Source organism: Botryllus schlosseri, chromosome 5 (assembly GCF_051294905.1).
Source record: "Botryllus schlosseri isolate E-star chromosome 5, Bs_hap1, whole genome shotgun sequence".
In the NCBI taxonomy this organism is placed as follows: domain Eukaryota; kingdom Metazoa; phylum Chordata; class Ascidiacea; order Stolidobranchia; family Styelidae; genus Botryllus; species Botryllus schlosseri.
The window spans coordinates 143,515-154,745 of record NC_137240.1 but is presented as its reverse complement, the minus strand read 5'-3'; positions in this window follow the sequence as shown (position 1 = coordinate 154,745).

Genomic DNA, 11,231 nt, shown 5'->3' with positions numbered 1-11,231 from the left:
CCCTGAGTTTGACGAACTGGAAATTCGTGAAAACGCGGAGATCGTTCACGCTATTAATATGGCATTCGATGGCTTACCGTTAACTCGCAATGAAATTCGCGACGCGACGCCGAAGGACAAAACCTTGAAACTAGTAAAATTATCTGTCACTCATCGTAATTGGAATCCAAAGACGCACATTGATGATTTTTCTTGGTTTTCGACTCGCAAACATTCGCTTTCACTGCACGAGGACTTAGTCATGCTCAATATTGATGGTTTCCAGCGCGTAGTAATTCCGCAGTCACTTCGCTCGCGAGTCTTATTATTGTTGCACGAAGGACATTGGGGTATCGCGAAAATGAAGCAGATGGCTCGACGTTACATCGCATGGCCTTCCATTAATCCCGACATTGAAAATCTCGTGAAGAGTTGCGACGCTTGTCGTAAAGTAATGAAAGCGCCTGATCGTCAGTATCGCGAATGGCCCAAAACTTCTGAAAGCTTTGAACGAATTCACTTGGATTTCGCAGGTCCAATTAACAATAAAATGTTTCTTGTCATCGTCGATGCGCATTCGAAATATCCTTTCGTTAAAGTAATGAATGTCGAATCTACCACAACCTTGTGCGTAGTCAACGCTTTGCGGGAACAATTGTTACGGATGGCGGACCTCAATTCACATCGAATGAATTCGATACGTTTTGTACGAATTTGGCAATCAGTCATATCGTATCACCATCTTTTCACCCTGCCTCGAACGGGGAAGCGGAGCGTTTTGTCCAGACTTTAGAAGCTGGATTGATAAAAAATTGCGACGGGGGAAAAGATCTCAACTTCGCGCTCCAAACACTTCTCGCTACGTACCGATGTGCACCGCACCCGGGCATAGACTGGAAAACGCCTGCCGAGATTTTACATGGTCGACAGCCGCGCAATTTGTTAAGTTTGTGCTCGCCCTTCGATAAATCGAAACCCGTTACACCTGGACAATCAGTCACTCATTTCGAGATTGGTTCCTTGGTTTACGCTCGCAGTTACCGAAGCGGACCAAAGTGGGTTGCTGGCGTGTTGACAGGAATACTGGGACGTGTTGTGTACATTGTAAAAACAGATCATGGGTATTGGAGGAGGCACAAAAACCAACTCCAACCACGCTTGATTTCCACGAGTAATGATACAGCCACACAGGAAGTTGCTCAGCCTCAACAGTCGCAGGCTGAGCAACCATAGGTTCGTAATAGGGCACAACGTCCTGCAGCTAGTCCTGCTCGTATACGTCGGGCAGACGTTACCCCGTTAGAAATAGGAGACAAACTGATTTCTATCGGCCAACGTGAATCGCCCTGCACCCTTTAACTTACAGGGGAGGACTGTTATGTTCGTGTATTTACATTGGTATCGTTTCACTCTTATTTGTCTAGGATTAGTAATTACCGCCAATCATTATTTCCTCGTGTGTCGTGCTCTGTAGGCTACCCTGTGTTCTGTTGTCTCGTGGTCTTTTCATTTAACTGCACTCTGGACCGTGTCGCTGCCGTAAAGTTATTCTGCTGATAATATACTGATTCTGTATTGCAACCTCGTCGTATTGAGTTATTGTTCAAACAAGATCAAGAACATATCATGAGGATTGTCGGATTAGCCAAAATAGCTATTGGAACCACTCAAAAGTACCAGAAAAACCTTCACTAGTGAAACGTACAGGAGTCCGAATTGGTATTTCTTGACGAGGCGCATAATTTCTCTTTGTGGTTCGCATTTGTATATTGAGGCGGTCAGATTACAAGAACACTAGTATATTTTGAAATGAAAAATCAAGCCAGTCAAAATGACGCCGAGCGCGAAGAAAATTTCTAAATCGACTTAAAATTCCCAAATTAAAATTGCATGTTGAAGGCCGCCAACTCATGCTATTCAACGCACATTTATAGTTCAACGGCCGCAGGTTGGCCACCGCTGGTGTTTATGCTCTTTTTACATGCGAGTATCCATGATCGCATTCGTATGCGTTGGTGAAGCCATACATGGCTACTACAGCATTACATACCAGTGTTGGGATGACTCGAGTCATGACTTGACTCGAGTCAGACTCGAGTCACCTTTTTCGTATGACTTGACTTGACTCGAGTCACTTTGCTAAAATGACTTGACTTGACATGACTCGGCGTATCAGAAATGAGGATTGACTCGTGACTCGGAGCAAAATTCACGAGTCAATTTCAAGTCATCAAATAAGGTTCACCTTATCTTGCATCTTGTTCGGATTGCTCGCCCAACTTTTGTGAAACCCATGAGAGCGACCGATCATTAAATGATCGTGCGTTTTACTGAGCCCCCAATATTCTCTAAGTGATCTAAGCTACAGCTTACGTTGTCGTTAACTAGTCGTAAAGTAATTTAATAGCAAAATATATATTTGTGTTCTCTGTTCTTACCTTAACCGAACCTCTTGTTTTATTGAAATTGCAATCGAATATATAGTTTATATACTCCTCAACCATTGGCGCAGACTCGAATTGTATCACATCGATATGTATAAATGGCCAAATTGGTACTGTATTGCATCTTCTCAATTCGTTTCTCGATTCTTTATCCTGACTGGTAACTATAAAATGAGGCAGTTCTACGTTTATGTGAGCGATACAGCCCCTTATTGCATGTATATTCAACTCTATATTCGTTCATCGGTTCCGAATCAATAATGACCAATCAATCTATAGAGACCTAGCGAAATGCAATAACGTAATCATGCTTCATACTTCTAAAAGGCAACATGACATGAATTTTGACTTGACTCGTGACTTGACTTGACTCGACTCGACTTGACTCGAGTCATCTCCAAAAATTGACTGACTTGACTTGACTCGAGTCACCTTCGAAAATCGATTGACTTGACTTGACTCGAGTCAAAATGTGCAATGACTCGAAATGACTCGTGACTCGAAGGTAGTGATCGACTTGATCCCAACACTGGTACATACCAGACATGGGGTGATTACTTTATGAATGTAATCGATTGCGATTACGATTACTTCGGAATCACGCGATTACGATTACGATTACGATTACAGCAAAATCAGGAAGTAGTCGATTACGATTACGATTACATTGGAAAAGTAATCACGATTACTCACGATTACATTTGTTTTGCTTCTTAGGACTATAATCTTAAATGATATATTGGAAGAAAATACAAGGATTGCGATGAAAAGGCTTAATGAGATATCAACTCTCTTCATACATCATGCGTCATTTGCTTATTACGTCATAATATACCAATTGCCCAACTTTATAGTGGATGATTTATCGCATCCAACGATTTGCATTATTGCCAGGTCTTTATCTGCCGCACCCCAAATTCCTTAATAGGGAGGGGAGCGTGCTCGAAGGGGACTCAAAAGTATTTCGTAAACCAACATAAACTATAGAGTATTTTCGAGAATTTAATTAATTCTTAAAAATGTTTTTCGAGCTTTGCGATTCAAATGTCTCTAGTACAGGGGTCACCAACGCGGACCAAATGAGTCGCCCGCGGTCGCTGTATCAAATATCCAAATGAGAGATTTGAAAGTTGAAGCTGGTTTCATATGAGCAGCAGTTGAACATGGGTCGGCCGACCCCAAGGAAGATACGAACGCAGTCGCTCGGGGCATTGCTTGTCTTCGCCCACGCGGCGGCTCAACGGGAATCTATAGTTAATATTCCCGAGTCTCGACGCGGAGATTGGCCCTTCGGCGCGCACTGCAGCAACGCAACTGAGCCCGGAGGACCTGGTGTGAGTCCCGGCGAGTGAGCGTTTTTTGTTCTTGGTAAGGGGCGGAAACCCGGCCCAGTGCTCTGATTGTCTTACTCTAAGTGGAGAAATCCAACTGAACACGGATAAACGGCGGAAGTAAGTGGCAACCCGTCGGTCGTTGTAATAATCAGTACACACTACACAAGAAGTAGCTTTTTGTTTCAAAACGGTTGGTGACCCCTGCTCCAGTAGATAGCTGGGTTTGAAATGCATACCTCTTCCCCTCAAGAAAAAGCATGCATAGGCTATTTTATGGGAACAGACATTTCGGAGCCGGTCATTACCGCGCCACGATCCCACAACACACCAAAAGACATATGCAGTTTCGGCCAACACGCAACTCCACGGGATGTGATACCAAAGAAATACCTTGGCCGAAATTTAGGGTATCCGTCCATTGTCAATAGCCGCGCTGGGTGGGCGTGACTAATAACTCCTGTCCTTCCAATCTGGGCCCACAATGCAAATGCCACCCGGCGCATCTACAAAGGAATAAAGCCATGACAACTTGTGTGTGCGTCTCACAAAAGATATTCTTCTAGTCTGCTACGTTTGGGCGAGTACAATATCTTTTGATTATACAGCAGACTGGAGGTCGCGAATTAACAATATACAATAAAGTAATTATAACAACATACCAGATGCTATTATTATGAATTACGTGCCCCAGCTCTACAGGTAAATCTGACACTCGGGGCTGAGAGAGGTTATAAATGAATAGTAATATAATGCAATTACCAATATTATTGATTAAATTCAGTTTTGAAAATTGACCAACGGTTGGACAGGGGGACGAATTGCTGTTTTGGCTGAATTGCTGATTCTAGCTACAACCCACGCTAACATGTCAGGCTATATAAGCGGATGGTTATGGCGGCAGGTCCAAATGCTAAGTAACGAACTGTGAAATAACGATTGACGCCCGTTTCAAGTATAGTTATATGAGAATAAGATATAGTGAACATAAAAATTCTGCCTTCAACTTAATACATATACTGCGAGCTGCTGTTACGAGAAACGGCTAAGCACGGCTCGGTTACGATATATATCAGCAGCTGTTTATTTGTCATGCTTCGTTGTGGAAACTGCAATGTTTTATTCGACGAGTACAAAATTCCGAATCTTCATCAGGTGCACGTGCGTACGTAGGCCACCTGCGCGCCAAGCAGCAACGGTAAACTGCGTTTAACTAAGCACAACCAAACATCAATACAAAAGTTACTATTTGAAACTAAAGGCAGAGTGGTGATCAATATCCTGCTTCGAGGTAGGGGCTTCTGTAGTGGATTGATAACCTGATATACACCACGGGGGGTGTTCTTACAAGCACACTACAATGTCCATCGCATGTCTGTTTACTATGTGTGGATACTGTTTACGCAATGACGAGCGGAGCTAATACTTCTGACGTAATAATGAGTCAGTGGCGTTTGAAAACAGACGTTTGTGCTATCGCTAACGTGGTATATTATCTCATTCTTGTTCACGAATATTCAGTTTATGTCATAGTCCTTGTACAAACAAAAAGTAATCGTTCTTTCACAAAAAAAAAAATCGATTAGATATGGGAAGTAGTCGATTACGATTACGATTACTTCGGATTTTTTTCGAATGTAATCGATTGCGATTACGATTACTTCAAAATGCTGTAATCGTCGTAATCGATTACGATTACTAATCGCGATTACCCCATGTCTGGTACATACTCGCCGTAAGGTGTGATATGTCCATGAGGTGGGGTCAGGGGCGGCAAGGGATGTAGTGCCTCACCCGTTGTCAGGGTTAGTAAACGAAAATCATGCCACCTTCAATGATTATATATTATTGGTATTTTCCATCAATGTTTATGAATGACTATATTGTGAACATATTTCCTCCTAAAATCACACAATTTGCATATTTATTACCAATCAAAATAGTGGATAGCTATAACGTTGTTTGTAATTTGCATTTGTAATTGTGAATGTCACTTCCACGGCTGCATTGTCACACAGGCGGACTGTTATTCTCTTTGATCAATCCAAGATTTCGAGGCGGGTACATCGTATAACGGAGTGATATTGGTCGCTGGCGCGACAGCAACTTAAATTTGAGGATTTAAGGAGGGGGTCGGAGCCCCTATCCGTGAATCACTGGCGTAGCAGCATGTGCTGCCGCCCCTGGCTCTCGCCTAAAATGCCACCCCCTCCCATAAGTAGACCGCAGCAAATTTCGACATAGATTCATGTTCAAGCAACCTTGTCAATAAAAATAATTACAAACAAAATGCCGCGTCTCACCCTCACCGTCTCAACGTTAATAATGCCAAAAATAATAAAGACAAGAAATGGCGAGCGATTTTATTGTGCAAATAGAAAATCAATAGCCGCCTCAAAGCAAAATCAGCGATAATATCCACAAATTCAAGTTTTTGAACGTATAGTCTCTTTTTATAGACAGAATAGATAGAGCTGATAACCGATCATCATTCATGGTAGAACGTAAATAAGACCTAATCAGTTTGAGCTTTGAGAAGCTCGCCTCACACAGCTCGCAATTGAAACCCCAATGGTCAGATAAAGTTTCAGACACTAGCATAAATATGGTGTCGAATCAAGTAGCTTTGCATCAACTAACCAATGTAAAACATCAAACGCTGTTGCACTACGATCTAACGTGGTTTCACTGCTCCGCACCAGCCTCTTAACCCTTTTAAAATCTCAAGTTGAACAACTTCATATGATCATATCTTAATTTGTGTTCGTCCTAGAGGCCTCATATTGGTGTGTACGAAAAGCTAGCAATCTTCTGATTTATATGATCCTTAATTCGAAGGTATAAGGCATATGACAATTTTCGCAGTTAACTCCAAAAAATCCACCTCGTTGTCATAAGTGGTTCTAAAAGCGCTGGTGAATAAATTGTGACTTTCGCTTTGCAGCAGCGCGTGGGAATTCAAAAATCCAAACATATCATTTAAGTGGTGTATGCCGGTAAACCTATAGTTTCAGCTTCAAGTTTAAATCCGTCCAAAGCTTGAAAGATGCATCGTATAACTCAGGGGTGGGCACACTTTTGAGATCGCGGGCCGCAATCAACATCTGAATCCATTCGCGGGCCGCACTATATAAAATTGGAATTATAAACCAAAACGCAATATTGATATTTGATTATATTGTGAGGACATGGAGATAATGTATGTGCTTATTTAAAACTAGCTAAACATTGCTTTGATGATATCGTAAACGCGTCAGAAACATATGGCGGCGAGATTTCAAGGCTGGTTGACCTCAATAACCAATTTGTCAAAACTATAGAGATGAAAGTCGGTTGGCTCGATTCTTAGAACAGGATTGAAATTTAAATCTGTGAGCAGCGATCTGTTCATAGATTTACTAATTCCACTTTTGGTTCAGTTCCAGGACACACAATGCTGACCAGGGCTGTGGAGTCGGTAAATTTTACCACCGACTCCGGCTCCGACTCCGACTCCACACATTTTCAATATACCGACTCCGACTCCTGAGTCTTTAAATGTACCGACTCCGACTCCGACTCCTGGGTCTTTAAACGTACCGACTCCGACTCCCGACTCCGACTCCAGCATTATTACCAATTTACTTCGTAAATTATATGCCACATTGTCGGTTGAATGACTATCATACAGTCATTAAACATATGCAAATATATGATTAACTGTGGCATGCTAAATTGTTTCATTGTGGCACAGCTCGAATTATCCACTATGCAATTAACATGAAATAAAGATTTGCTAAATATCCTTCCTTATTCAAGTTTTTATAAAATGGACTCTCTAATATCCTGAAATGTATGAATCATTCAAATATGGCAGATATCCAATCCTGTATAATAAAAATGTAGATAAAAATCCAAGTGTATAGCTCTTGTGTCTGACTCAGCAACTAATAAAGAAATTGAACTTACTAATTTTGTCATTGCACACTATCCTGATTACAAGCACAAACACTCTTACTACTAGTGATATACATTGGTCATAAATGGAATTTAGTTAAGTAGTCAAAGACCATAGCCTATGTCTAGTCTACATGTACTTAATCAAGTATTCAAGGATTGGGACTTGCAGTCTTTCTTAATCATTTGTTCGACCCAAACAGCAAAGCTACACTACAAATATTTTTAATTTTGTCAAGTGGGAAGCATCTTTTGGTCATATTTACATCATTTTTACAATTTTACAAAACCAGCGGTTGCATTTTCTCTGTCACAGTATCATGGTACAATGTCAAAAATTGCATCAATTTTGACTGCATCGCGAAAACGCATCTTGCGATTTTCTTCCCCTCTGCAACTGAGTTGTAATTTGCAAGTAATGTCTAATTTTATCTATATCATGGGTGGGCAACTTTTCGGCGAAAGGGACACCTGAGATTTACGAACCATTGCGCGGGCAACTGGAATGTTGATAACCTTTTTTAGTCGTCGATAGGAGCGAACCGAATTAGGTAACATTGCAAACAAGACTTATATTAATACGCTCTAAAATTGATTACAATATGTCATGCAATTGTGCAGTGCGCAATCAGGCCCTGGTCGCGCGAAGCGCGAAAGTTTTTGCAAGATAACGACTGAATTAGGCTATAGCTATATCAATAAATATGTGGCTAACATACATTGGGGGTCGCATCTGTATACCACTTGGCTCATTTGGCAAGGACAGGGTGACTCGACGCTTAGACATAGCAAAATCGACGGTATCAGTGAACATGCCTCTATCATTTTGTGCAAATGTTTTGTCGACGATCTCGCTGTGAGTGCACAAGCGAAGCCGTATCTCCTAATTGCGAACATAGTTAGACTCAATTCTGTGAATAATATGTATTTATAATTTTCAGAAGGGGGCTCAAATACTGAATGCAAGAAATCTAGTGATAATGAATCATGCGAAGTACCGAGAAAAATTTCAAGTCAAATAAATCTGCTATGAAATATTCTACTTCATGGTCATGAAGATCTGGGATAAATGTGGCTGACCCCTGGATACGTCAATGCGTCAGAACTGTTGTTCTAGTCATCATCAACTTTCGCGGTCATGCTAATCAAATTTTGGTTGGCCTTGCAATTGTACCTGATGTCATAAATAATTTCGAGAATTACCTCGCAGGCAACACCTATAACCTTCTCGTGTGCCAAATTTGGCCTGCGTGCCACGGGCTGGCCGCACCTGATCTGTATGGCTAATAATAACAGTGATTGGTGGTACAAAAATATTCGATTGAAAATTCTTTGAAAGCAAATGTTTTCATGAAAGAGAAGTTGGAGTCGGAGTCGGGAGTCGAAGTCATAGTCATTCTCACAAACTCCGACTCCGACTCCAGTCAGTATTTTTCCATCGACTCCGACTCCAGCTATTATAGTTTTCACGACTCCGACTCCGACTCCATCAAGCGAAAATTACCCCGACTCCGACGACTCCACAGCCCTGATGCTGACAGCATCATAACCATGTTAGCTTCAAACACGCTTCTACTATGTGTAGATAAAATATAAATACCCCTATTCTACGCATACAGACAACGAATCTACCTAAGACACGCCCGAATCGTTTTCATAAGCACATCACTGAAATAATTAAAAATGGAGTGGCCAATTTGAAATCCCACTGGTGATCCAAATTATGTCAATCTCGTTGCAGCTATCCCGCTGTTTTTTTTTTTACCTTAGATCAGTGTTTCTCAACCTTTTTAAGACACGCCCCCCACCCCCTCCTTATGACGGTGAAAGATTTCGCATCCCATTATCGTCATATCACGAAACGCAACCAGAATGCTAGCAAACCTAACGGGTAGTTTGATGGCATGGAAGGTTACGACTGTGGATGAGAGATTTTTAAATAAGTAATTCAGACTAATTACAGACCAATAACTATGAATTGGATGTAAATCGCGCGGAGTGCGAAACATTTTTTCAGTTGAGCTCAGCTTCGCGCCCCTCTTCGGATGCTTTCACGCCACCGAGGGGGGCGCGCCCACCATTTTGAGAACCTCTGTCTTAGAATTATCATGGTGAAATATACTAAGAAAAAGTTAATTAAGTCTCGCGTGCGGCCCGCAGGCCGTAGTTTGCCCACCCCTGGTCTAACTTCTTCAACAACACTGAGGCCATCATCTTCTGATTGTTCGCCAGGCATTCTCCTTTTTCTGCGAACTCACCGCGAACAATAGGCATTGACGGCTGTTTCGGAGTGGTTCCATCGCCATGTTAACAAATTCCATTGTTGGGATCAAGTCACTACCTTCGAGTCACGAGTCATTGCACATTTTGACTCGAGTCAAATCAAGTCAATCGATTTTCGAAGGTGACTCGAGTCAAATCAAGTCACTCGATTTTTGGAGGTGACTCGGGTCAAGTCGAGTCAAGTCAAGTCACGAGTCAAGTCACATTTCAAGTCAAGTTGCCTTTTCGAAGTATGGGGCATGCTTGCGTAATTGCATTTTGCTAGCTGTCTTAAATACAGATTGAGTGGTCATTGATTCTAAAACGATGAACAAATAGAGTTGAATATACACGCAAGTAGGCGCGGTATCGCTCTCAGAAATGCTTAACTACGTAAAGCCTCAGTATAGTTACCAGTCAAAATATAGAAACGAATTGATAAGATGCAATACATTACCCATTTACAAATTGATATGATACAATTCTAGCCTGCGCCAATGGTTGAGGACTATATAAACTACCTTCGAATTCTATTTCAATAAAACAAGAGGTTTGATCAAGGTATAGCCTAATAACAGATAATAGAAATAAACATTTTGCTATTAAATTACTTTACTTACGACAGCGTAAGCTGCAAGCTTCAATCACTTCGTAGCGGTCAATTTATTTGCGCGAGAACAATGGAGGCTCAGTAAAAGACACGATCAATGAATGATTGGTCGCGCTCTCACGGGTTACACCACCGTTTTGCGAACAATCCGACCATATGCAAGACACAGTGATTTATAGCGATATCGATTGCTTCATGACTCGAAATTGACTCGTGATTTTTGCTTCGAGTCACGAGTCAATCCACATTTCTGATACGCGGAGTCAAGTCAAGTCAAGTCATTTCAGCAAAGTGACTCGAGTCAAGTCAAGTCATACGAAAAAGGTGACTCGAGTCTGACTTGAATCAAGTCATGACTCGAGTCATCCCAACACTGATTAATTCATGTTTTCGGAATCAGCGCGACACTAGCTTTCGATTGAGATCTGTTTGATTAAATTTTAGCTCACGGGACGCCAGCTATAGTAGGCTTACCATACGTCCTCTTTTAAGAGGATTTGTCCTCTTTTTTGACTTTTTTTAAAGTGTCCTCGGAGGACGCCCTTTTGTCCTCTTTTTTGAGATTTTGTCCTCTTTTTTGAAAATTCAGGTCAGATATAGAGGAAATTGCGAGTGATATGCCGCAAATTAGCGCAGAAGTTAAGCTCCGGCGGGAATTTCGGAGGGAAA